The sequence below is a fragment of the Eumetopias jubatus genome, unplaced genomic scaffold (genome assembly GCF_037043125.1).
Source record: "Eumetopias jubatus isolate StellerSeaLion01/CBP00866 unplaced genomic scaffold, mEumJub1_p1.0 scaffold_11, whole genome shotgun sequence".
NCBI classification, from domain to species: domain Eukaryota; kingdom Metazoa; phylum Chordata; class Mammalia; order Carnivora; family Otariidae; genus Eumetopias; species Eumetopias jubatus.
In genome coordinates this window covers 94,817,434-94,844,893 of record NW_028274817.1, presented here as the reverse complement: position 1 = coordinate 94,844,893, position 27,460 = coordinate 94,817,434, and the positions used below count along the sequence as shown (strand labels likewise).

The 27,460-nt window shown below is 39.0% G+C and overlaps 1 protein-coding gene and 2 pseudogenes across 1 annotated transcript in view; all 3 read left to right on the top strand.

Moving 5' to 3' along the window:
• Positions 1 to 27,460, top strand: part of PRRG1 (proline rich and Gla domain 1) — a 79,310-nt gene that overhangs the window by 30,615 nt on the left and 21,235 nt on the right. The gene's annotated exons all lie outside the window — the stretch shown is intronic.
• Positions 2,364 to 2,797, top strand: LOC114216696 (ferritin heavy chain pseudogene; annotated as a pseudogene).
• LOC114216695 (ferritin heavy chain pseudogene) lies at positions 6,786 to 7,340 on the top strand (annotated as a pseudogene).

Sequence of the window (27,460 nt, the reverse complement as noted above, 5' to 3'; positions counted from 1 at the left end):
ATTATGAATATTTTAAAAGGTAGCTACTTTGATAAATGTATTCAAACAAGCTGATGAAAAAAATTACCATATTTCATTGATGAATCACTTATTCACATTTTAAAATCTCTGAAAAATTGAAGTGCAGCTTAAGATCGATGATGTCATGGATTAGTTGAAAGCTTTTTTTTTCTTTTTTAATACATAAAAAAATAGTGTGCTTTTCAGTTCATGGTATATTTGATAAAATACAGCAATGAATCACCACTCATGCCCACTCAGAGATTCCCATTGGGTACAACCACCACTGTAAATCACTTTCTGTTATAGTAGGTAACTGCTGATTCCTTTAATATTGGGAGTTGTCACTGTTCCCCCTCCCCACCCCCACATTGGGGCATAGTCTCCCTAGGACAAGACTGACAGCGGCTCTCATAGTTGGAATATCAGTAACTGTAGAAATAAGATTTCGTCTAGCTACTTCCAAAGTACAATAAAATCAGTGGCAAAGGGAATTGGAACTTTGCGATAGCCCTATATTGTTGGCCCTAGGTCTTGGGTACTATCAAGCTGAAACAGACAATTTATTCTCCCAATGCACATAAAACAACCAACTGAGCGAAGATGGCTGTACCTTTTCTTCAAGTGTATGCTTTAAAGACTTGCATGAATGCCACAAATTGAAACAGCATTATTATTTGAAGGTTAAGGTATTGTCCCATTCCCAAAGCTAATATTTGATACCAGTCACTGCTTGTCATGAATAGACTATAGGCTGATTTTTCTTTCCATTCCACGGCTGAAGAAAGATTCATGGAATAGGCTCCAGTAATATTTATAATTGATAGGGTCCATGAAAACCAAATAGGTCAAGCTCTTCATTTTTCAAATAATAGCCCCAAAGAAGTCAATTTACTCCTTTTCCATAGCAATTGGTGCAGCCCAAAATAGGACCCAGATCTCCTAATTCAGTGTCTTCTCCACCCCTCCTTCCCCTTCCCTTGCTTTGCATTGAACACAGTTCCCTCCTAATTTAATTGGTGATGGTTATGCCAGGAGTTTTACAATGAAACAACTTACCTCTAGGTTTCTTATGTTGGTTCTTATTAGGCCATTATTAGGCCATAAAGACACATCACAATATACTTATTCAAGTTCAGATATGATTGAAATGGAAAAATTGGTGGCTGGTACTTACTCTTAGCTGGAATTTTAATTTTACTGTTTTAAAATGCTTAAGAACAATACCACGTGGGACAGGCAAATCAGGTAATATTCTTTCCATCTCTGGACCAATATTGTGAATGCCAAAAAGACCAATGATGCATGTGTCAAGAAGGAGACCACTCCCTTATTGATGTACTTTGCCTTCCTGTTCAAGGAAAAGCCTGTTAGTGTAATGGACATCACAACTGTGGATCAGATACATGCTAATTACATAGGTTAATCAAATGTGCCCTTTATTCCTAAGTATGCATGGAAAAAGTTTTGCAAAATATTTGAGGAAAGTGAAAGAGAAGGTCATGATGAACAAACAGAACAATTCCTGAGGTTAAAAAAAAAATACAGGAAACAGAAGAAAACTTTACCAAAAAATTAAAATTCATACCCAGAATTTTGAGAATATGAATTTGAATTAAGAATATGAATAAGGGGACGCCTGGGTGGCTCAGTCAGTTGGGCGGCTGCCTTCGGCTCAGGTCATGATCCTAGCGTCCTAGGATCAAGCCCCGCATCGGGCTCCTTGCTCAGCGCGGAGCCTGCTTCACCCTCTCCCTCTGCCTGCCTGCCGCTCCCCCTGCTTGTGCTCTCTCTCTCACTGTCTCTCTCTCTGTGTCAAATAAATAAATAAAAAATCTTTTTAAAAAAAGTATGAATATGAATTGAATAAGACTATGAATTTGAATTGAATAAGACTGAATTTGAGTAAGAGTATGTATTTGAGTTTGAATAAGAACAGACTGTAATAGAGGGGATCAGTTAGAGAACAAAATAAAGTACTTGGAAAATAGACACATTATCACATAATTAAAAACTTAATAAATGCCAAGTGCCCAGCGTAGGGTTGCCCTGCCTCACTTAGGCTACAGCAGAACCTGGAACACATCACTCAGGCCCCACCCCCAACCCCACCCCCCAACCGGAAGCTCGCCGCCCCCCCTTCCCTGGACCCCATTTCAGGTCCCATCCCAGAGCTCGCACAACATTCCAACTGACAGTTTCCTGAGGTCTCCAACTGTCACTGATTCTGCCTCCAGCCTCCCTAGCCACTCAGGCTGGGAAATCTCCGAGGCCGCCACCACCCTCGGCCCCGCCGCTGCCTGCTCTGCAGCCCTCGCTTCCGGGCGGTCTTTGCCTTCGCCTTGGTGCCTGGGCCATCAGCCATGGCCACTGCGCCTGTCTTACAAGTGCACCAGAACTACCACCCCGACTGCGAGGCCGCCATCAACAGCCAGATCAACCTGGAGCTCTACACCTCCTACGTGTACCTGTCCATGGCCTTCTACTTCGACCGTGACGACGTGGCCTTGAAGAACTTCACCCAGTTCTTCCTGCGCCAGTCCCGCGAGGAGACCGAGAAGCTGATGCAGCTGCAGAACCAGCGCGGGGGCCGCATCTGTCACCGTGACATCAAGAAGCCGGACCACGACGACTGGGAGAGCGGCCTGAAGGCCATGGAGTGCACGAGCAAGTCAAGTCCATCAAAGAGCTGGGGGGCTATGTCACCAACCTGAGCAAGATGGGGGCCCCGGAAGCCGGCATGGCAGAGTACCTCTTTGACAAGCTCACCCTGGGCGACAGCGACAAAAAGAACTGAGTTGGGACTGTTTCCCCTATAGCCACAGGGTGCGTGGTGACTTTCCCTGATCACCATGCCGAGCCTGCATATTGCAGTATTGCCTTTGCAAAACGTTCCAGGTTTTTTCTTCCAGTTTTGCCATTTCTTCCAATAAAATTATTTGTTAAAGTTCTCTGGTTGATTCGTGTCCAAATCTCTCGCCTTTCCAGCAGTCCCTCCACCCACCCATGCCCCAACCACACACAGCTCAGGATCTCCAGAGATGGAGGGAGAAGGTATTCTATGGGATCCTGGAAAACACAAAATCAATCTTCCCTTTATAAATGATGTAGGCATATGGGGGTGGGGTGGAATGGGGTGGGGTGGGGTGAGGTGGAGCCCTGGTGAATGTGGGAGCCAGTGCATGGTAAAAGTATAAAAACATGACCTGACAGTCACAATTGGGGTTGCCTCTGGAGAAAGTGGAGGGAATGGGATCGGGCAGGCATTAAAATAAAGGGTTCTTAAATTTTACTTGAAAATTTTTAGTTTACTGGTATATGCAAATGTTAAATTTTGTTAACTGGGTGGCATGATGGGGACACCAGAAGCCAGCTTGGCAGAGTATCTCTTTGTGTACTCTGAAAACTATAAAACACTAATGAAGGAAATCAGAGACAAGGGGTGCCTGGGTGGCTTGGTTGGTTAAGCGTCCAACTCTTGATTTCAACTCAGACCTTGATCTCAGGATCCTGAGCTCAAGCCCCGCATTGGGCTCCACTCTGGGTATGGAGCCTACATAAAAAAAAGGAAGAAAGAAATCAGAGACGACACAAACAAATGGAAAGATATTCCATGCTAATGGATTAGAAGGACAAATAGTGTTAAAATGTCCATACTACCCAAAGCAATCTATAGATTTAATGCCATCCCTGTCAAAATACCAACAGGATTTTTCACAGAACTAGAACAAACAATCCTAAAGTTTGTATGGAACCACAAAAGACCCCAAATAGCCAAAGCAATCTTGAAATAGAAGAAGAAAACTGGAGGTATTACAATCTCAGATTTTAAGATATACTACAAAGCTACAGTAATCAAAACAGTATGGTACTGACACAAAAACAGACATATAGATCAATGGAAGAGGACAGGGAGCCCAGAAATTAAACTGTGATTATATGGTCAATTAATCTTCAACAAAGGAAACAAGAATATGCGATGGGAAAAAGACAGTCTCTTCAACAAACAGTGCTGGGAAAACTAGTCAGCTACATGCAAAAGAATGAAACTGGACCACTTTTTTACACCTTGCACAAAAATAAACTCAAAATGAATTAAAGACCTAAATGTGAGACCTGAAACCACAAAAATCCCAGAGAGGAGCATAGGCAGTAATTTCTCTGACATTGGACATGGCAACATTTTTCTTGATATGTCTCTTGATGGAAGGGAAACCAAAACAAAAACAAACTATTGGGACTACATCAAAATAAAAAGCTGAGCAAAGGAAACAATCAGCAAAACTAAAAGACAACCTACTAAACTGGAGAAGATATTTGCAAATGACATTATCTGATAAAGGGTTAGTATCCAAAATATATAAAGAACATATACAACTCAGCACCAAAAAACCTCACATAATCCAGTTAAGAAATGGGCAGAAGACATGGATAGACGTTTTTCCAAAGAAGATATATAGATGGCCAAAAGACATATGAAAAGATGCTCAACATCGGTGATCATCAGGTTAAAACAAATCAAAACCACAATGAGATACCACACCTGTCAGAATGGCTAAAATCAAGAATACAAGAAACAACCGGTGTTAGTGAGGATGTGGAGAAAGGGCTACCCTCTTGCATTGTTGGTGGGAATGCAAACTGATGCAGCCACTCTGGAAAACATAATGGAGGTTCCTCAAAAACTTAAAAATAGAACTACCCTATGAACTACCCTACCCTTGCACTACTAAGTATTTACTCAAAGAATACAAAAATACTAATGCAAAGGAATACCTGCACCCTGATATTTAGACCAACATTATCTACAATAGCCAAATTATGGAAACAGCCCATCTCCATTAACTGATGAATGGATAAAGAAGATGTGATACACACACACACACACACACACACACACACACACACACACACACACACACACACACACACATTACTCAGCCATAAAAAAGAATGAAATCTTGCCATTTGCAGCAACATGGATGTATCTAGAGGGTATAATGCTAAGCAAAATAAGTCAGTCAAGGAAAGACAAATACCATATGATTTCACTCATGTGGAATTTAGGAAACAAACGAAGGGGAAAAAAAAGAGACAAACCAAAAAGCAGACTCTGCACTATAGAGAACAAACAGACGGTTACCAGAGGGGAGGTGGTTGGGGGGATGGGGGAAATAAGTGATGGGGATTAAGAGTGCACTTAATCATGATGAGCACTGAGTAATGTATAGAATTGTTGAACCACAATATTGTACACCTGAAACTAATATAACAGTGTATGGTAGCCATGCTGGAATTAACATTTAAAAAAAGAAAAGAGAAAAAGAAGATATACAAATGGCCAATAAGTACATACAAAGATGCTCAACATCATTAATCATTGGAGAAATGCAAATCAAAACCACAATGTGATACTACTTTGTATCCACTAAGATGAGTAAAATTAAAAAAAGACACAACAACAGTGTTGGCAGCTTCACACATCGTTGGTGGAAATGTAAAATGGTATAGCCACTTTGGAAAATATTTGGCAATTCCTCAAAATATTAAACATAAAGTTGTCATATGACCTAGCAATTCTATTCCCAGGTATAGTCCCAAGAAAATAAAATTATTTCTACACAAATCCCTACAAACAAATATTCATAGCAACACTCTTCATACTCACAAAATGGAAACAACCCAAATGTCCATCAACTGATGAAAGGATACATAAAATGTGCTTATAGATATTATGGAATACTATTCAGCAATTAAAAAAGGAAGATTAGGAACATTATGCTAAGTAAAGAAATCAGGTACAAAAGGTCACATACTGCATGATTCCATTTATTTGAAATGTCCAGAATAGGCAAATCTATAGAGACAGAAAATGAATGAGTGGTAGGTCTGGGGAATGACTGCTTATGGGTAGCCAATTTCATTTTGGTGCGATGAAAATGTGAAATTAGATTGTGGTAATGGTTGCACAACACTATGAATATACTAAAAAGCAAGCAAATGTTCACTTTCAAAAGTTGAATTTTATAGTGTATGAATTGTATCTCAATAGAGTTATTTCATTCTTCTTTTGGGGGGGGAGGGGCAGAGCAAGAGGAAGAGAGAATCCTAAGCAGGCTCCATGCCCAGCACAGAGTCGGACCTCACAACCCTGAGATCACAACCTGAGCCGAAATCAAAAGTTGGGTGCTTAACTAACTGAACCACCCAGGCACCCCTAGAATTGTTATTTTAAAAAATGGCCTCAAGACACCCTGCACCAGGGCGCCTGGGTGGCCCAGTTGGTTAAGTGGGGAATTCTTGGTTTCTGCTCAGGTCCTGATCTCAGGGTGGTGAGACTGAGCCCCGGGTCGGGCTCGGCACTGAACACAGTCTGCTTAAGATTCTCTCTCCCTCCGGCCCTCACCCCACTCCCACCCACCCACACCCTGCTCTCTCTCTCTTTCTCTCAATCTCTCTAAAATAAATAAAGCTTAAAAAAAAACAAAAAGACACTCAGAATTGCCCTGCGCCTCCCGCCTCACGCAGACTCAGATGGAACGTTGAATGCGGCGCCCTGCCCCTAAGCCGCTCCTGATTGCGTGACCACGCCCCCTCGCCTAACAGATCCAACCTCCCAACTGCAGAGTAACGGACCTCATTCCAGCGCCATCACAGAGAGCTGCGCAAGGCTTTCTTCTTCGCCTATAGCTTGAAAACACACTGCAGACCTGTCGCCACTGCCTGTGGCCCTGCAGCCCTCGCTTCCCACCACGGTCACCTTCCTCTTGGTGCCCGGACCGCCAGCCATGGCCACCTTGCCGCTCTCACAAGTGCGCCAGAACTACCACCCCGACTGCGAGGCCGCCATTAACAGCCAGATCAACCTGGAGCTCTACGCCTCCTACGTGTACCTGTCCATGGCCTTCTACTTCGACCGCGACGACGTGGCCTTGAAGAACTTCGCCCAGTTCTTCCTGCGCCAGTCCCGCGAGGAGACCGAGCATGCCGAGAAGCTGATGCAGCTGCAGAACCAGCGCGGGGGCCGCATCCGCCTCCGCGACATCAAGAAGCCGGACCGCGACGACTGGGAGAGCGGCCTGAAGGCCATGGAGTGCGCCCTGCACCTGGAGAAGAGCGTGAACCAGAGCCTGCTCGACCTGCACCAGCTGGCCACCGACAAGAGCGACGCCCACCTGTGCGACTTCCTCGAGAGCCACTACCTGCACGAGCAAGTCAAGTCCATCAAAGAGCTGGGGGGCTATGTCACCAACCTGAGCAAGATGGGGGCCCCGGAAGCCGGCATGGCAGAGTACCTCTTTGACAAGCTCACCCTGGGCGACAGCGACAAAAAGAACTGAGTTGGGACTGTTTCCCTTATAGCCACAGGGTGCATGGTGACTTTCCCTGGTCACCATGCCGAGCATGCATATTGCAGTATTGCCTTTGCAAAACGTTCCAGTTTTTTTCTTCCAGTTCTGCCATAAATAAAGTTAATTTGGTTTCAATAAAGTTATTTGGTTCTTAAATAAATAAAGGTCTCTGGTTGATTTGTATGCATATCTCTCACCTTTGAAGTTTTAAAACAGGTATTCAGGAATCTCTCCACCCACCCAACCCCATCTACATGCAGCTCAGGACCTCTGAAGATGGAGGGAGAAGATATTTCATGGGACTGTGGAAAACAAAAAATTAATCTTACCCTTATAAACAGTGTGGGGTGGGTGATCTAGGGCCCTGATGAATGTGGGAGCCTGTGCATAGTAAAAGTATAAAAATTTGGCCTGAAAATTATGATTGGGGTTGATCTGGGGAAAGAGTGATGGAAATGGGTTTGGGCAGGGATTAAAGTAAAGGAGGTCTTCAGCTTTACCTGAAAACTTTTAGTTTGTTAAAATATGTAAATACTAATGTTTGTTAATTCTAGATAGCAAGAAAGGGACTCCAGAAGCCATGGCAGGATACCTCTTTGACAAGCTCATCATGGGCAACAGTGATAAGAGAAACTGAATATTAGGCTGGCTTCCCCAAGATATGAGAGTGATTGCCTTTGGACCCCCTTTGCAGAACATGCATATTGTCATTAGGAAACTTCTGCTTTCCCTTATAAATAGTGTGGTTATGTGGGATGGGGTAAGATGGGTGGTTTGGAGCCCTGGTTGCTATAGATGGATGTGTATGACAAAAGTATAGAAAAAAACATGGTCTAGAATTCGTAATACTAGTTGCTTCTGGGAAAGAAGTGAAAAATGGGATTGGGCAGGGATTAAAATAAATGGAGTCTTCAACTTTATCTGAATCGTTTTTAGCTCATTAAGTCATGCAAATGTTATTGTTTATTGTTTCTCAGTAACAACTTGGGGGCCCTGGAAACTGGCATAGTAGATTATCTGCTTGGCAGGTTCACCCTTGTCAGTCTGTTAATATGGAACTGTGTTTTAGACTTAGGTCTCTATATAGAGACACAGGTGTGATTTCAAATGGCCATCAGTGCCAGGTATGCATGCTGCCAATACAAAACCTCCAGTTATGGGTTTTTATGTACACTTTCTAATAGTTTGGTTTAGAGAGAAGACCCTACTCAGTATAAGAGTTGAAAATTTAACAAAGATGCTAAACATCAAAATATTTAATAATATGAAGTAGATTCAATCTCCAAGAAAGAAATAATTCATAACAATAATAATTCATAGTCATAGAAGGACCTTGTACAATAACAACTTCTCAGAAGAAATTCCAGAAGGAGAAAACAAGGGGTTGTTCAGAGAGAGAGTAGACAATAATCGAGAAATAATTTTTTTTAAAATAGTATAATCCAAATACTATTATTTTATATATTTTCTCCTTTAATCTACTAATGTTCTGAATTACATTAATAGATTTTCCTGTGTGGAATTATTTTTTTATTCCTGGAATGAAACTTATTTGGTCACTGTTGATTTGTTTTACTACAATTTTTTAAAGATATAATTTAAGAGATACAACATTGTGTAATTTTAAGGTATACAGCGTGCTGATTTGATACACTTATATGTTGGGAAATGATTGCCACCAAAACCTTAGAAAAAACCTCCATCACTTCATATAATTACCATTTCTTTTTGGTGGTGAGATTACTTAAGGTTTATTCTCTTAGCAATATTCAAAGATATAATATTGTTAACTATAATGGCCATACTATACATTAGATCTCTATAGTTTGTACCATTTGATCAATATCTCCCCATTTTCTCCAACCCCCAGCCTGTGGTAACTACCATTCTACTCTATGTTGCTGAGTTTGGGTTTTTTGAGTTCCTTATATAATTGATATATTTTTGATTGATAAATTGATACAGTATTTGTCTTTTTCTGACTTATTTCACATAATGTCCTCAAGTTTCATCCAAGTTGTTGCAAATGGCAGCATTTCTTTCTTATTGCAGAATAATATTCTGTTTTATACACACACACACACACACCACATCTTCTTTATCCATCTACCCACTGACCAACACTTAGGTTGTTTCCATATGTGGCCTATTGTGAATAATGTTGCAGTGAACATTGGGAAGCAGTTATCTCTTTGAGATCCTGTTTTCATTTCTTTGGGATAAATACCCAGAAAATAAATTGCTGGATCATATAGCAGTTCTATTTTTAATTTTTTGAGGAATGTCCATACTGTTTTCCATACTGGCTGTATCAGTTTATACTCCCACCAACAGTACACAAGAGTTTCCTTTTCTCCACATCCTTGCCAGCACTTGATATTTCTTGTCTTTTTAGTGATAGCCATTCTAACACATGTGAGGTGATATCTCATTGTGACTTTGATTTGCATTTCCCTGATAACTAGTGATGTTGAGCACCTTTTCATATACCTGTTAGCCATCTGTATGTCTTCTTTGGAAAAATGTCTTTTCAGGTTCTCGGCCCATTTTTTAATTGGGTTGTGTAAGTTCTTTATATATTTTGGATATTAATCCCTTATCAGGTATATGCTTTCCAGATACTGTCTTCTATTCCATAGTTTGCCTTTTTGTTTCACTGATTGTTTCTTTTGCTCTGCAGAAGTTTTTTAGATTAATATAGTCCCACTGATTTATTTTTTGCTTTTGTTGCTTGTGCTTTGGGTGTCATATCCAGAAAATCATTTCCAGGACCAATATCAACCTTTTTCCTATGTTACCTCCTGGGAGTTTTATGGCTTCAGGTCTTAGGTTAAAGTCTTTAATCCTTTTTGAGTTAATTTTTGTGTATGGTATAAGATAGGGGTACAGTTTCATTCTTCTGCATGTGGTTATTCAGTTTTCCCACCACAGTTTATCAAAGACACTATCCTTTCCCCACTGAGTATTCCTTGCTCCCCTGTCAAATATTAGTTGACCATTTATGTGTGAGTTTATTTCTGAGCTTTTGATTATGTTCCATTGGACTATGTGTCTTTTTTCATGCCAGTACCACACTGTTTTGCTTTATAAGGTTTTGCATTATTGTTTGAATTCAGGAAGTACAATGCCTCCAGCTATGTTCTTTCTTTGGATATTCAGGGTCTTTTGTAGCTCCATAGGAATTTTAGGAATGTTTTTCTATTTCTGTAAAGAATGCCATTGGAATTTTGATAGGGTTTACAGTGAATCTATAGATGACTTTGGGGAGTACAGACATTTTAACCATATCAATTCTTCTGATCAATGAACACAGGATATCTTTCTATTTATCTGTGTCATCTTTAATTTTTTTCATGAAATTCTTAAAGTTTTCAATGTACAGATCTTGGTTAAATTTATCCCTAATATTTTATTGTTTTTGATGCTAATGTAAATGGGATTGTTTTCTTTATTTCTTTTTCTTGTTATTAGTATGTAGAAATGCAGCTGTGTTTTTGTAACCTGTAACTTTTCTAAATTCATTAATTCTGACAGGTTTTTGGTGGAGTCTTTAAGACTTTCTAGATCTAAAAGTATATTATCTGCAAAGATAAATTGACTTTTTCCTTTCTAATATGGATGTCTTTTATTTCTGTTCCTTGCCTGAATGCTCTGGCTAGGACTTCCAGTGCTATGATTAATATGAGTGGTGAGAGTGGGCACCTTTGTCTCATTCCTGATCTTAGAGGAAAAGCTTTCACCATTGTGGATGTCACAGCTTGTCCTCTGTGACCTTTATTTTGAGGTACCTTTTTATACTCAATTTGCTGAGAGTTTTTTTATCATAAATAGATGTTGAATTTTGCCGGATCCTTTTTTCTGCATCTGTTGAAATGATCATGATTTTTATCCTTCATTTTGTTAAAGTGGTGTATTACATTGATTGATTTATGGGTGTTGAACCATCCTTGCATCCCTGGAATAAATGCCCCTTGATAATGGTATATAATCCTATTAAAGTTTTGTTTAATTTGGTTTGCTAGTATTTTGTTGAGTTTTACATCTATATTTATCAGAGATATTGGCTTGTAATTTTCTTGTGGTATCCTTGTCTGGCTTTAAGTATCAAAATGTTGGCCTTGTAAAATGAATTTGGAAGTGTTCTATCATATTTTTTTGGAATTGTTTGAAAAGAATTTGTATTCTTTTTTAAATGTTTGTCAGAATCCACTGGTAAAACTGGTACTGGACTTTTGTTTGTTGGGAGGTTTTTGATTACTGATTCAATTTCATTACTAGTAATTGGTCTGTTCGGATTTTCTAGTTCGTCATGTTTCTGTTTTGGTAGGTTGTATGTTTCTCAGAAATTATCCAGTTTTTCTAGTTTGTCCAATTTGTTGGTGCCTACAGTTGAATGGGAGTTAGGTGCACCAGCCCCCTGTGCAGTCAAAAATCTGAGTATAACTTTTGGCTCCCCAGAAACCTTACTACTAATAGCCTACTAGTAACCAGAAGCCTTACCAATAACATAAATAGCTGATTAACACATATTTTTATGCTATGTGCATTATAATGCTGTATTCTTACAATAAGGTAGAGAAAATAAAATGTTACTAAGAAAATCATAAGGAAGAGAAAATTACACTTAGTACTGTAAAAAGTCCACATATAAGTGGACTTTTGCAGTTCAAACTTATGTTTAAGTGTCAACTGTAATTGTTTGGAGCGGTCTCTTCAGTTCATTTGTATTTCTGTTGTAATTTTCTCTTTTATTTCTGATTTTGTTTGTTTGAATCTTCTTTTTTCTTAGTCTAGCCAAAGTTTATTGATTTTTTAAAATTTTTCATTTCTTTATTTTCTGAACATTCTATAATGTAATATCTACATTTATAAATTTAAAAAATCTTCAAAAAACATTCCAAAATAAATAACATTCCAAAATAAATAAAAAGGCAATTTTTATTAACTTTCAGAATAATAGCAGTATCTTGGGAGTGTCCTGCCGAGTAACTATTGGAGGACAAAGTTCATGTTGATCTGTAAGTACTGATTTGAATGTGGAAAATGGGCCTCGTGATCTCAGATACATCTAATATTCCAGCAACAAAACCTATTTCCTGCACTTGGGACCAGTCTTTCCTAAATCCATAGAAAGTACTTCTGTGAGAAGGTGCCCAACTGAAGCCAACTACAGGAGTATTAGCAGGGACTCAAAGTAAGCATCACCACGGACAGCAACTGTTGCCACCGACTCCATGCAACGGGCAATTGTTCTTGCTTGAAGATCTCCTGACAGAAGGGATGAGCACTTTTCCCCCAAAGGCTTGAAAACTGCAAGTATAGATGAATGAATTAATGAATGAATGAATGAGCAAGTGAATTTTAAGAAAATCAAAGGTGGTTGAAGAATGCCAGAGAGGTCTTCTGACCCTTTGATTTTATTTATCCTTTCAAAAACCAGCTGTTAATTTTCTTGATCTTTTTAAATTTTTTTTCTGGTCTCTATTTCATGTTTTTCTCCTATGGTGTTTTTTTATTTCCTTTCTTGTGCTAACTTTGGGCTTGGTGTGTTCTTTTTCTAGTTCCTTGGTATGTAAAGTTGTTTATTTAAGATCTTTTTATCTTGATTTTTTTTCTTGATGTAGGCATTTATCAGTATATACTTGCCTCTTAGAACTGCTTTTCCTGCATCCCATTTTTTTTGTATGTTGTGTTTCCTTTTTTGTTTAATTCAAGATCTTATTCTGATTCCCTTTTGAATTCTCCTTTGACCCACTGGTTGCTCAGGAGTGTGTTCTTTTGTTGTTGTTAAGTTTTTATTTTTAATTAATCTCTACACCCAACGTGGGGCTCGAACTTACAATCCAGAGATCAAGAGTTGCACACTCCACGTACTGAGTTAGCCAGGCACGCCAAGGAGTATGTTTTTTTAATTTCCACATATTTGTGAATTTCCCAGCTTTCCTTTTGTTGACTTCTAGCTTCATACAGTTGTGTTCAGAAAAGATACTTGGTGGGGCGCCTAGGTGGCGCAGTTGGTGAAGCAGCCAACTCTTTGGTTTCGACTTAAGTCATGATCTCAGAGTACTGGGATCGCGCCCTGCATTGGGCTCTCTGCTCAACAGGGAGTCCACTTGAGACTCTCTCTCCCTCTCCCCTTCCTGCTCATGCTCTCTCTCTTTCTCTTTCTCTAAAATAAATAAATAAATCTTAAAAAAAAAAAAGAAAAGATACTTGGTGTGATTTTGGTCTTAAATTTGCTAAAAATTGTTACATGACCTATCACGTGGTCTATTCAGAGAATGTTGTGTGCACTTGAGAAGAATGTATATTGTTTTTGGATGGAATGTTCTGTAGATTTCTGTTAGGTCCATGTGGTCTAAAGTGTAGTTCAAGTCCATCTTTTTTTTTTTTTTTTTTTTTTTGGTCTGGATGACCTATGCATTTTTGATAGAAGCTTAAAATCCCCAGCTTTTTGTATTGCTGTTTATTTCTCCTTTTAGTTGTTAGTATTTGGTTTATATATTTAGGTGTTCTATTGTTGGGTGCCTAAATATTTACATATATCTTCTTTATGGATTGATCCCTTTATCTTTTTATAACGACTTTCTTTGTGTTGATCATTTTTAGCTTCACATCTGTTTTGTGTGATAGAAGTATAGCTGTCCCTGCTTTCTTTTGCTTGAAATGTCTTTTTTCCATTTATTCACTCTCTACATGTGTCCTTAAGGCTAAAATAAGCCTTTTTAAAAAAAGGTTTTATTTTGGGGGCACCTGGGTGGTTCATTAAGCTTCCAACTCTTAATTTTGGCTCAGGTCGTGGTCTCGAGCCCACATCAGTCTCTGCACTGTGCGTGGAGCCTGCTTAAGATTCTCTCTCCCTCTCTCTCTGCCCCTCCTCCTCCCCACTCTTGTGCACATGCTCTCTCTTCTCAAAAATAAATGAAAGAATAAAAAAGATTTTATTTTTAAGTAATCTGTACACCCATTGTGGGGCTCAAACTTACGACTCTGAGATCAAGACTTGCACACTCCTCTGACTGTGCCAGCTAGGCACCCCTAAAATAAGTCTCTTATAGGCAATTTATCATTGGACCTTGTTTTTTTTTTTTTATCCCTTCAGCCATTCTGTGTCTTTTGATTAGAGAATTTAATCCTTTTAAATTTAAAATAATTATTGATAAGTAAGGTCTTACTATTGCCATTTTGTTCATTGTTTTCTGTTTTGTAGATCCTTTGTTCCTTGTTTTCTCTCTTGGTGTGTTCCTTTGTAATTTGATGACTATTTGTAGTGGTATCCTTTGACTCTTATCATAATTTTTTTTTTTTGTATCTAATACAGTTTTTTCCTTTGTGTCTTTGGGGTTGGTTGCTGGAAGATTATTGTATCCTTTGGTTGTGTCATGTTTCCTTGATTTTTGTCACGTTCCTTGAAGTTTTGCATTGCTCTGTTCTCATTTGAAGTAGCAATCTTTTACAGTCTTTACTAACTGCCTTCAGGAGAGAAATACTTGCCATTAGTCTTGATAGTGATTCTGAGACTTTCTCAGACTTTCTATGGATACAGCTGCTCTCCACTTCTTACTCCCTCTTGTGGCAGAATTCTTAAGCTCTCTCTTATGCCTTCTCTCCATCCTGCAATGCACCAGGCCAGGAGTTGACATTCTCACTTTTGTTTTCCAAAGACTGGTACTAAAGCTTAAGTTTGTGGTAACTAGCCATTTCCCAAAGCTCACTTTTGTCACTGCTGACATGAATGTGCTAATGAGGAGGCACAGAAAACCACCAGAATCTGCAAGTCAGAGACCACAAATTTGAGCTATAGTGCCACTTTTTGGAAGACCAAAGTGAGAGGAGCGTACACAGGAAGCTGACCACAGTGTGGCAGAGGTTTGTGGTGGAGGCATTCTGAGTGCTAGGGGTATGCATGGGCCAGTTGAGGTCATCTGTGGGTTTTATCAGCAACTCATGGGCAGGCTTCTTGATGAAATGTAAGACATGGTTGGTTGACCCATGTCCCCTTAATACCCTCTGAGAGTCTTATTTGCTGGCTCTCCCAGCTTCTTCCTGATTCCCAGTCATGAAGCTGAAAATTGGGTACTTCTCCCCAGTGTGTCCCAAATTTGTATTTTGTACCAGTAGTGTACAGAAGTTCTCTGGAAACCTGAACTTATACAAAGCCTTTCTAATCTGTGGATGCTTATGTAAATCATTGTTTTCCAGGGTCTCCTGAACTCTAGCCAGGATGGACTGGAACCAGTTTACAGGCCACTACATGTTCCATAGCTGGGAACAAAGTCTATATGCCTTTACCCAGTGCACAAGTGGTTGAGATTCCAGATTCCTTCTGAGTCATTTGGCATATGGAGCTGGATCATTCCATAGCTCCCACAAAGGCACTTCTGTCTGTGGATGGATGCCAAATGATGGTTGGGGTGGGGCAGTACAAAAATAAGAGCTGTCTTACTACACCATGATGCTGACATCACTCTTGCTAATATTTCTATTTAGGATTTCGCATTTCTCTACCTTAACACATAGTTTTCTTTTCAGGTGTGTGAGTACCATCTTTGTCCTGTTTTGGTATTAGGGTTATTCTGGCCCTGTAAAACAAATTGAGAGGTTTGTTTTTTTTTTTTTTTTTTTTTTTTTTCATTTTATATGCTCTGGAATAGTTTTCATATTATAGGTTTTCTTGTTCTAAGAAGATTTAGTAGAATTCACATTAAAATTATCTGGGTCTCCTCTCTTTTTAAAGATAGATGCTTTTATTTCTGTAAAAAAATGGCTTTGGGATTTTGATCGGGATAACATTGAATCTGTAGGTTGTTTTGGGTAGCACAGGTATTTTAACAGTATTAAGCCTTCTATTCCATGAACATGATCTGTCTTTACATTTACTTGTTTCTTTAATTTTTTCAGTAATGTTTTGTTCACATTGATTATCATATGTTCAACTATCCTCATGCCCCAAGGATAAATCCCACTTGTTGAGGTTTGTTGCATCTATATTCATCAGAAATATTGGCATGTAGTTTTCTTTTATTGTAGTGTCTTTTTCTGGCTTTGCAATCAGAATAATACTGGCCTCATAAAATGAGTCTGGAAGGGTCCCCTCTTCTTCAGTTTCTTGGAAGACTTTGAGAAGGATTGGTATTAATTCCTCTTAAATTCATTTAGAACCACAAAAGGCCCCAATGGCCAAACAATCTTGAGAAAAAAGAACAAAGCTGGAGGCCTCATACTTCCTGAAATAAAAACATCTTACAAACTTACAGTAATAAAAACAGTATGGTACTGGCATAAAGACAGATAAACAATAGAACTGAATTGAGAGCCCAGAAATAAACCCACAGATACACACTCAAATGATCTTCAACAGGGGTGCCCAAATACACAGTGGGGAATGTATAGTCTGGGAAATAGTGTTGGGAAAGTCTGGGAAATAGTGTTTGGAAAATTAGACATCCATATGGGTTGAATGAAAATGGAACTCTGTATTACACCAGAGACAAAAATCAACTGAAAATGGATTAAAGAGTTTGACATAAGAGGAAGGTTGGGCAGTGGGCAAAGGGGATCACATTAGAGCTACTGACAAAATTATAACTAAAACTGATAAATCATAATGCACGTTGCCATTGAGATTCTCAAGCTTCATTACACATTAGAATTACCACCAGGCTACATCCCAGACCAACTGCGTGCCTCTGGGGGCAGTACCTAGGCATTCCAGGCAGTCAAACCAGTGTGAGCACCTTGCTCCTCAAAGTATGCTCTATGGCAAGCAATCACCTGAGAGCCTGTTACAAATGCAAAATCCCAAGCCCCATCCCAGACCTACAGTATCAGAATCTCCATTTTAATAAGACCGCAGGTAATGAATATGCACCCTGATGTTTTTGAATCACTGCTTTATCATCCCGGTTTTCAACTATGGCAATACATTGGGATAACCTGGGATGCTGGAAAATAATACTCATGCTCAGACTTAAACAACTTACCCAGTTATATCCTTATGAACGTACTGGAAGAAACACACTAAAAACTTACTGTAACTTCAGAAACTATCATTGAATTAACAAATATTTAGAAAGACTTGAGAACCTTATCTAATTTCCATTGATGTTGGATATGTGCACACACACTCACTTTTTAACTTTTTTTTAATTCCAGTATATTTAACATACAATGTTATTTTTAGGTGTATAATATAGTGATTCAACAATTTCATACATTACTCAGTGTTCATCCCGATAAGTATACTCTTAATCCCCCTTTACCTATTCCATCCATCCTCCCCCTCCCCCTCCCCACTGGTAACTATCTATTCTCTATAGTTAAGAGTCTGGTTTTTTTTGTTTGGCTTGATCTCACAACCCTGAGATCATGACCTAAGCTGAAATCATGAGTCAGATGCTCAACTGACAGCGCCACCCAGGTGCCCTAAGATTTCATTCTCTTTTATGGCTGAGTAATACCCTATTATTTATGTACCACATCTTTATCCATTCATCTGTCAGTGACCACTTGGGTTTTTTCCATATATTGGCTATTGTAAATAATGCTGCAATACATAGGGGTGCATGTCTCTTTGAAATAATGTTTTTGTAAATACCCAATAGTGGAATTATTGGATCATATGGTAATTCTATTTTTAATTTTTGAAGACCCTCCATACTGTTTTCTACAGTGGCTGCAATAGTTTGCATTTCCAACAGTGCATGAGGGTTCCTGTTTCTGTACATCCTCACCAACACTTGTTTCTTTTATTTTTAATTTTAGTCATTTTGACAGGTGTGAGGTAATATCTCATTGTAGTTTTGATTTGCATTTCCATGGTAACTAGTGATGTTATACATCTTTTCATGTGTCTGCTGGCCATCTGGATGTCTTCTTTGGAGAAATGTCTGTTCATGTCTTAACTGGATTACTTGGTTTTTTGGTGTTGAGTTGTGTAAGTTCTTTATACAGTTCTTTATACTCCCCCTTTATCAAATACATCATTTGTGAATATCTTCTCCCATCCAGTAGGTTGTCTTTTAGTTTTGTTGGTTGTTTGCTTTGCTGTGCAAAAGCTTTTTATTTTGACATAGTCCCAATAGTTTATTTTTGCTTTTATTTCCTTTGCCTCAGGAGACATATCTAGAAAGACGTTATGGCCCATGTCAGAGAAATAACAGCCTGTGCCCTCTTCTAGGATTTTTATGATTTCAGGTCTCAGATTTAGGTCCTTAATCCATTTTGAGTTCATTTTTGTATATGGTGAAAGAAAGTGGTCAGTTTTCCCAGCACCATTTGTTGAACCATTACATATTCTTGCATCCTTTGTCAAAGAGTAATTGACCATAACATGGGTTTATTTCTGGGCTTTCTATTCATTGATCTATGTATCTGTTGTCATGCCAGTACCATCCTGTTAAGATTACTACAGCTATATAATATAACTTCAAATCTGTAATTGTGATACCTCCAGTTTTGTTCTTCCTTTTCAAGATTGTTTTGGCTATTTGGGGTCTTTTGTTAGTTCCATAAACATTTTAGGATTGTTTGTTTTAGTTCTGTGAAAAATACTGTTGGTATTTTGGTAGGGATTACATTAAATCTATACATTGCTTTGGGTAGAATGGACATTTTAACAATATTTGTTCTTCTAACCCATGAGCATGGAATGTCCTTCCATTTGTGTCATCTTTAATTTCTTTCATAAATATTTTATATTTTTCAGAGCACAAATCTTTCACTTCCTTGTTTAACTTTATCTCTATGTATTTTACTATTTTTAGTGCAATTATAAATGGGATTGTTTTGATTTCTCTTTCTTTTCTTTTTTTATACCCTTTATTTTTTTTATTATGTTAATCACCATACATTACATCATTAGTTTTTGATGTAGTGTTCCATGATTCATTGTTTGCATAAAACACCCAGTGCTCCATGCAGAACGTGCCCTCTTTAATACCCATCACCAGGCTAACCCATCCCCCCACCCCCCTCCCCTCTAGAATCCTCTGTTTGTTTTTCAGAGTCCATCGTCTCTCATGGTTCATGTCCCCCTCCAATTTCCCCCCCTTCATTCTTCCCCTCCTGCTCTTTTTTTTTTTTTAACATATAATGTATTATTTGTTACAGAGGTACAGATATGTGATTCAACAGTCTTGCACAATTCACAGTGCTCACCGTAGCACATACCCTCCCCAGTGTCTATCACCCAGCCACCCCCTCCCTCCCACCCCCCGACCACTCCAGCAACCCTCAGTTTGTTTCTTGAGATTAAGAATTCTTCATATCAGTGAGGTCATATGATACATGTCTTTCTCGGATTGACTTATTTCACTCAGCATAACACTCTCCAGCTCCATCCATGTCATTGCAAATGGCAAGATTTCATTCCTTTTGATGGCTGCAAAATATTCCATTGTATATATATACCACATCTTCTTTATCCATTCTTGATTTCTCTTTCTGATATTTCATTATTAATGTATAGAAATGCAATGGATTTCTGTACTTTGATTTTGTATCCCGCAGCCTTACTGAATTCATGTCTGTTCTAGTAGTATTTTGGTGGAGTTTTTAGGGTTTTCTATATATAGTATCTTGTCATCTGCAGATAGTGAAAGCTTTACTTCTTCCTTACCAATTTAGATGCATTTTATTCCTTTTTTCTTGTCTCCTTCCTATGGCTAGGACTTCCAGTACAGTGTAGAATAAAAGTGAGAGTGGACATCCCTGTGTTGTTCTTTATCTTAGGGGAAAAACTCTCAGTTTTTCACCATTGAGTTTGATGTTAGCTGTGGGTTTTTCATAGATGGCTTTTATTATGTTGAGGTATGTTCCCTCTAAACCTACTTTGTTGACGGTTTCTATCATGAATTAATGTTGTACTTTGGCAAGTGCTTTTTCTGCATTTATTGAAATGATCATATGGTTTTTATCCTTTTCTCTTATTGATGTAATGTATCACTTTGATTTGCGAATATTGAACCACCCTTTTGCAACCCAGGAATAAATCCCACATGATCATGGGGAATGATTTTTTTTAATACATTGTTGGATTCGGTTTGTTAATATTGTGTTGAGGATTTTTGCATATATGTTCATCAGAGATACTGGCCTGTAGTTCTCTTTTTTTGTGGTGTCTTTATCTGGTTTTGGTATCAGAGTAATACTGGCCTCATAGAATGAATTTGGAAGTTTTCCTTCCTCTTCGATTTTTTGGAATGGTTTGAGAAGAATAGGTATTAACTCTTCCTTAAATGTCTGGTAGAATTCACTTGTGAAGCCAGGGCACCTTGGTGGCTCAGTTGGTTAAGTGTCCGACTTTTGGTTTCGGCTCAGGTCATGATCTCGTGGTCGTGGGATCAATGGGCTCTGTGCTCAGTCTGCTGGAGAGTCTCTCCCTCTCCCTCTGCTCCTCCTCCTGCTCACAGTCTCTCTCTCTCTCTCTCTCTCTCTCTCTCTCTCTCTCTCTCTCTCTCTCTCTCTCCCTCTCCCCCTGCTGAGCAGGGAGCCTGATGTGGGACTCGATCTGGGAACTCTGGGATCATGACCTGAGCTGAAGGCAGTCGCTTAACCAACTGAGCCACCCAGGCGCCCAATAAAATATTTAAAAAAAAAAAAAAAGAATTCACCTGTGAAGCCATCTGTTGTGGCTTTTGTTTGTTGAGTTTTTTGATTACTGATCCAATTTCCTTGCTGGTAATTGGTCTGTTCAAATTTTCTATTTCTTCCTACTTCATTTTTGGTAGGTTTTATGTTTGTAGGAATTTATTTCCTGTAGTTTGTCCAATTTGATGGGATATAATTTTTCATAATGTTCTCTTACAACCCTTTGTATTTCTCTGGTGTCTGTTTTTTCACCTCTTTCATTTCTGATTTTGTTGATTTGAGTCCTTTACTCTCTTTCTCTTGTTGAGTCTGGCTAAGGGTTTGTCAGTTTTGTTGATTTTTTTTTCCTTCAAAGAACCAGCTCCTGGTTTCGTTGCTCTGTTCTGTTGGGGTTTTTTTTAGTTTCTATATAATTTGTTTCTGCTCTAATCATTATTATTTCCTTCCTTATACTGGTTTTGGGTTTTGCTTTTTCTTTTTTTTTTTCTGCTCCTTTAGGTGTAAAGTTAGGATTTTTGAGATTTTTCTTCTTGAGGTAGGCCTGTATTGCTATAAACTTCCCTTTTATTATGGTTTTTGCTGCATCTGAAAGATTTTTGGACTGTTGGGTTTTCATCTTCATTTGTGTCCATGTATTTTTTTATTTTTTCTTTGATTTCATGGTTGACCCTTGATTGTTTAGTAGCATGTTATTTAACCTCCATGTATTTGTACTCTTTCCAGATTTTTTCTTGTGGTTGATTTCTAGTTTCATAGCCTTGTAGTCATAAGAGAGGCATGGTATGACTCTGATCTTTTTGAGTTTGTTGAGGCTTGTTTTGTGGCCTATTATGTGATCTATTATGGAGAATGTTCCATGTGCACTTGCAGAGAAGGTGTATTCTGCTGTTTTAGAATGAAACATTCTCAGTATAGCTGTTAAATCCATCTGGTCCAATGTGTCATTCAAAGGTACTGTTTTCCTTGTTGATTTTCTGTTTGGATGATCTGTCCATTGATATAAGTGGGGTGTTATAGTCCCCTACTATTATTGTATTACTATCAATTAATTCCTTTATATTTAACTATTTTATGTACTGGGTGCTTCCGTGTTGAGGGCATGAATATTTAAAATTGTTATATCTTCTCGTTGGATTGTCCCCTTAATGAGTATATAGTATTCTTCTTTGTCTCTTGTTAGGGTCTTTTTTTTAAAGTCTATTTTGTCCAATATAAGTATTGCTACCCCCAGCTTTCTTTTCACAGCCATTTGCATGGTAAATATTTCTTCATCATTTCACTTCCAGTTTGCATGTGTCTTTAGGTCTGAAATGAGTCTCCTGTAGGCAGTGTATAAATGGATCTTATTTTTTTATCCATTTCATCACCCTGTCTTTTATTTGAGCATTCAGTCCATTTACATTCAAAGTAATTACTGATAGGTATGTATTTATTGCCATTTTGTTACATGTTTTATGGTTGTTTTTTGTAGTTCTTCTCTGTCCGATTCTCCCCTTGCTTCTCTCATGATTAGTTGGCTCTCTTTAATGATAGACTTGGATTCCTTTGTCTTTATTTTTTGCATCTCCATTACTGGTTTTTGATTTGTGTTACCATTAGGTTAGTATATAACATCTTCTGTAGCAGTCTGTATTAAGTTTGTGGTTGCTTGAGTTTGAACCCATTTTTTAGTACTCTCCCTCTCACCATGTTTTAGGTATATGGTGTCCTACCTTATACCCTTTTGTGAGTCACTTCACTGATTTTTATAGACATACTTATTTTTACTGCCTCTGTACTTCCTACCTTTCTTTTACTTATAGTCCTTCCTTTCCAAAGAGTCCCCTTTATCATTTCTTGCATGGCTAGATTAGTGGTCATGAATTCCTTTAGTTTTTGTTTGACTGGGAAACTCTTTTTCTTATATTCTGAATGGTAGCCTTGCTGGATATTCTTGGCTGCAGATTTTTCCCTTTCAGCTTTTTTGAATATATTATGCCACTTTATTCTGGCCTGCAAGGTTTCTGCTGACAAATCAGCTGATAGTCTTATGGGGTTCCCCCTGTATTTAACTATTTTCTTTTCTCTTGGTGCTTTTAGAATTCTCTCTGTATCACCACTTTTTGCCATTTTAATTACTATATGTCTTGGTGTGGACTCCTTGGGTTGATTTTGTTGGGGGCTCTCTGTTCTTTCCTGCATCTGAATTTCTGTTTCCTTCCTGATTTGTGAAGTTTTCAGCTATTATTTCTTCAAATAAATTTTCCGCCTCCTTTTCTCTCTTTTCTTTCTGGCATCCCTGTAATGTGAATGTTATTACCCTTGATGGAATCACTGAGTTCCCTGTCTATTCTCATTTTGCCTAGTTTTTTTTTTCCCTCATCTGCTCAGCTTGATTACTTTCCACATTACTCTGTCCTCCAGGTTCCTGATTTGTTCTTTCACTTCTTCTAATCTGTTTATTCCATCTAGTGTATTTTAAATTTTATTTATTATGTTCTTCATTTCTGATTGATTCTTTTGTATCTCTTTATTAAGGGTGTCACTGATTTTTTTCCACTCTTTTTCAAATCAAGTAGTATCTTTATGATCGTTAAATTATCAGACATATTACTTATCTCTATGCTTTTGTCTAGTTCTTTCATTTGGGATATATTCCTATGTTTCCTCATTTTGTCTCTTTCTGGGTCTCTTTCTGTTAGGAAAGTTAGCTATGTCTCCTGCTCGTGAAAGTAGTGGTCTTATGAAAAAGGGGTCTTGTAGTGCCCTGCAGTGCACTGTCCCCTGTTTACTGGAACCTGACACTTCAGGGGTGCCTCCTATGTGTGTAGCATATGCTGTGCTTTTGTGACCCGTGCTCTCCTTCAGTCCAGTTGTCTGCAGTGGCTTTCTTTGCCCATTGTGGACAGTGTTTTGTCCCTGTGGTGTTAGTGGAACAGTCTGGAGCTGCCTGGGGCTTGAGTTGAGTCAGACCAAGCATTTGCCAGAGATGCAGTAGCGCCAAACTGCAGGGTGTTTACCCTGTATTGTCCTCTGAGAAGCTTTCATTATAAGCTTTTATCAGACCAGCTGTCTGCTCCTAGCCCACTGCTGGGTCCACAGTCTGACTGGTATGTGTAGTTGTCTTTCCCTCTCCCTAGGGCAGGAGTTACTTTGTAGTGGTATTGGCCCCTGTCAGGGCTTCCTGCACACTGCCAGGCTTCTGGCCCTGGTTTGAATGGTCTCTGGCCAGGAGCATTTCGGAAGAGGCAGATCTGCAATGTGTGGGGAGGTGGGGGTTGGTTGGGCAGCCATGTTAGCAAGCTCTGCACTCCCCAGGTGTTCTGTGGGAGGGGCCTTGTAGACCCCAGACTGAGGTGGGCCTGTCTTGAAGGGGTGGATCTGTGGGTTGGGGGCATGGTATAAGTAAGTTGGGTAGTGAATGTCAGCTCCCTGCTGTTTTATTCCAGGGGGCGAGGGAGGGAAATGGTGCGTGCCAAGCTCCTTTGTTCTTGGAAAAGTCCCTCAGGGATCCCTGCCCCTCCAAGGCATGCTCTGAGATGAGGAAACAGCTCTCCCTCCTGTATGACTCAGGTGTTTTTCTCAAACTAGTTCTTCTGTGCTGTATTTCAGGGGGCTGTTTGTTGTTCTGTCTCTTTAAGGGTGGGGACTCAGCTTCCTCTTATCCTCCAGGCTCTCCCAGAGCCAAGCCTACTGATTTTTAAAATTCTAGGCTTTAGGTCCCACTGATTGTTACAAACTCAGGAAATTTGGCCCCTCTGGTTTTCAAAGTCAGATGTAATAAAGAATCATTTTTGCTGCACAGCCTCCCTGGTATAGTAACCTTCTCTCCCTTCCCTGTGCCTGGGGGTCCCTCCCTCCCATGGTCCACTTGCAGTCTGTTTAGCTCCCTACCACATCTCCACCCTTCCTACCCTCTTTGATGTGGCTTCTTCTCTACGTTTGGTTGTGGAGTTTGTTCTGCTAGCGTTTGGGTCATTTTCTGGGTTTTTACACTGATATGCGTGTTATCTAGTTGTATCCATGGGACAAGGTGAGCTTAGGGTCTTCCTACTCTACCAACTTCCCCCTAATCCCATACTTTATACCATTTCTTAGCTAATACACATCCTACTGTCTTTGCATAGAGATGTTTCTTGTATTATTTTTAGTAGATCTAATTACATATATTAGAATTCTTAACCCTTAGAAACCTTAACTTCTAAAAAAACTAAGAAGAAATTGTGAACTGTTATACCACATTTAATAGATTGGCAAATTTATAAGTAGATTTCATTATTTTTGGTAGCATGTGGTTTCTCAGAGGACAAAATGTGGCACAAGACATGTTTGCTGACATATCCAAGTATCTTTTGGTAACAAGAGCCAAAAGTAGATACATCTATGTTTAGTAATTAATGTTTCAGTATTTTATCTTATTTGGAAATGATCTAGATATTCAATGAATTTCCATCACTTAACCCAGAAAAACTCTAAAGTTCCAGGTTACCAAAAATATTTGGGTATTTTTCAGTAGGCATACCATAAAACATTATTATTGGAAAGTACACTTATAAACTTTTATCCCAATTATATGTTTAACATAGTTTTGAACAGTCATATTCAGATTACTTATGCAAATTTCCTGAGAGATTAAAACAGCCATCATGACAAAGTTTGCAAAACATACAGAGTGAGCTTATTTGACTTACCAACTCAGGTAAAATAAAAGCAATATGACTACATTATATTCAGTGCTGACAACTCTGATGACATCTCTATTTTAATTAAACCAATATAGTTAAACTAGCCTTTATTTACCAAATATTATCCCAGATCACATGAATTTTAAAGCATTTGGGTTTGTTTCTGTATTCTGGAGAATTTAGAAATATTAAATTTGATAATTGCTTATTCTGAGTCAATTAAATCAAGCTTTTTAAAAAGTAATTTTAGCAATAGCATCCAGGGGAAGAAAAATATGTCACATATGTATCATACATCCACAGACATAGATAGAAACACAGACACCCTATAGCTTACATTCAGAATTTTAGCTATGAGGGCACCTGGGTGGCTCAGTCGTTAAGCATCTGTCTCCAGCTCAGGTCATGATCCCAGAGTCCTGGGATCAAGCCCTGCATCAGGCTCTCTGCTCAGCGGGGGGCCTGCTTCTCCCTCTCCCACTCCCCCTGCTTGTGTTCCCTCTCTCGCTATGTCTGTCTCTGTCAAATAAATAAATAAAATATTTTAAAAAAATTTTTAGCTATGAATCAGGTACAATACAAACTCCACTAACTGATAATAACACTTGAATGCAAATTATGTTCAGGCAGACAAAACAAGTTAAAGTTACCTGCATCAGTGGCTGAAGCTTTTTACTAATATTTGTGGAGAAAATTATTATTTTTTAAGATTTTATTTATTCATTTGAGACACAGAGCGAGCGAGCATGAGCAGGGAGAGAGGCAGAGGGAGAGGGAGAAGCAGGCTCCTCGCTGAGCAAGGAGGCTGAAGTGGGACTCGATTCCAGGACCCTGGGATCATGACCAGAGCCGAAGGCAGACACTTAACCATCTGAGCCACCCAGGCGCCCCTGTGGAGAAAATTATTAAGATTTGTATTTTTCCTTCACAAGCAATCTTATGGAAGCTATGGACTAGATTTGGGCAAGGGAGCTTTTATAGCAGTTTGTATTTTAAAAGGCCTCTTTCCTCCACTCTCTCCATTCTTGGGTGATTGAGGGCAGTGTCTTATTTTCCTCCTTGGGTATTTACATTTCAAAGACATGTAAAATTTACATCTTCAAGGGAGAAGTTTTAGTGCCTTTTGGATGACCTCAGCAGTCCTAATAAAATGTAGTAGTGAAGACCCATAATTAGGAGGAGTGTCTTGTCAAAGGAATTCTCTGGACTCAGGGTCAAATAGGGCATCTTTAGGGTTGCAACTGAAGGAGGGGGTTATTTAGGTCATTAAAGTCAGGGAAATGGTAAGCCCATTGGATCATGCCAATTTTGCACCACAGGAGACAAGACCTCACTTAGTGTTTTGCCTTCACTGTGATCCTTAGCAGTGATCACTGTTGGAAGGATGGGCATAGCACCAGGCAGTAAATTATCTATGTGAGGAGAGGAAGGCCCCTGGTACAAATTTCTGGCTCCAGGGACATTTGCCTTCTCATTTCTCTTTTCCTTCTCACTGGAGGCTTTGATAACCCTGTCAGCTTTTTCCTTGGTCTTAGGGACCCCTTATGAATCCCATTTCTTGCTTTTTGCCCCGTTCATGGGAAAGCTGAGGGGCTCAGGATCTGTGGTATCTCAGAGGAAACAAGCATATAGCTCAGATGGACCTTTAAGAAGATTGTGGATTTTAAGGTCTTTAGAGATGCTGAGCATTTGGCACATTTTGGCCACCATGAATAACAATTAATAGCCCCTTCCAAAACAAAAGACAACCTGCAAGAGCCAATCAGCTTCCCTCTGTCTTATGCAGTCCTGCTGCATAAAATATTTTAAAAGGTTTGAATTTCAGTTAAGGTAGTTTCTGATCTGTTCCCACTT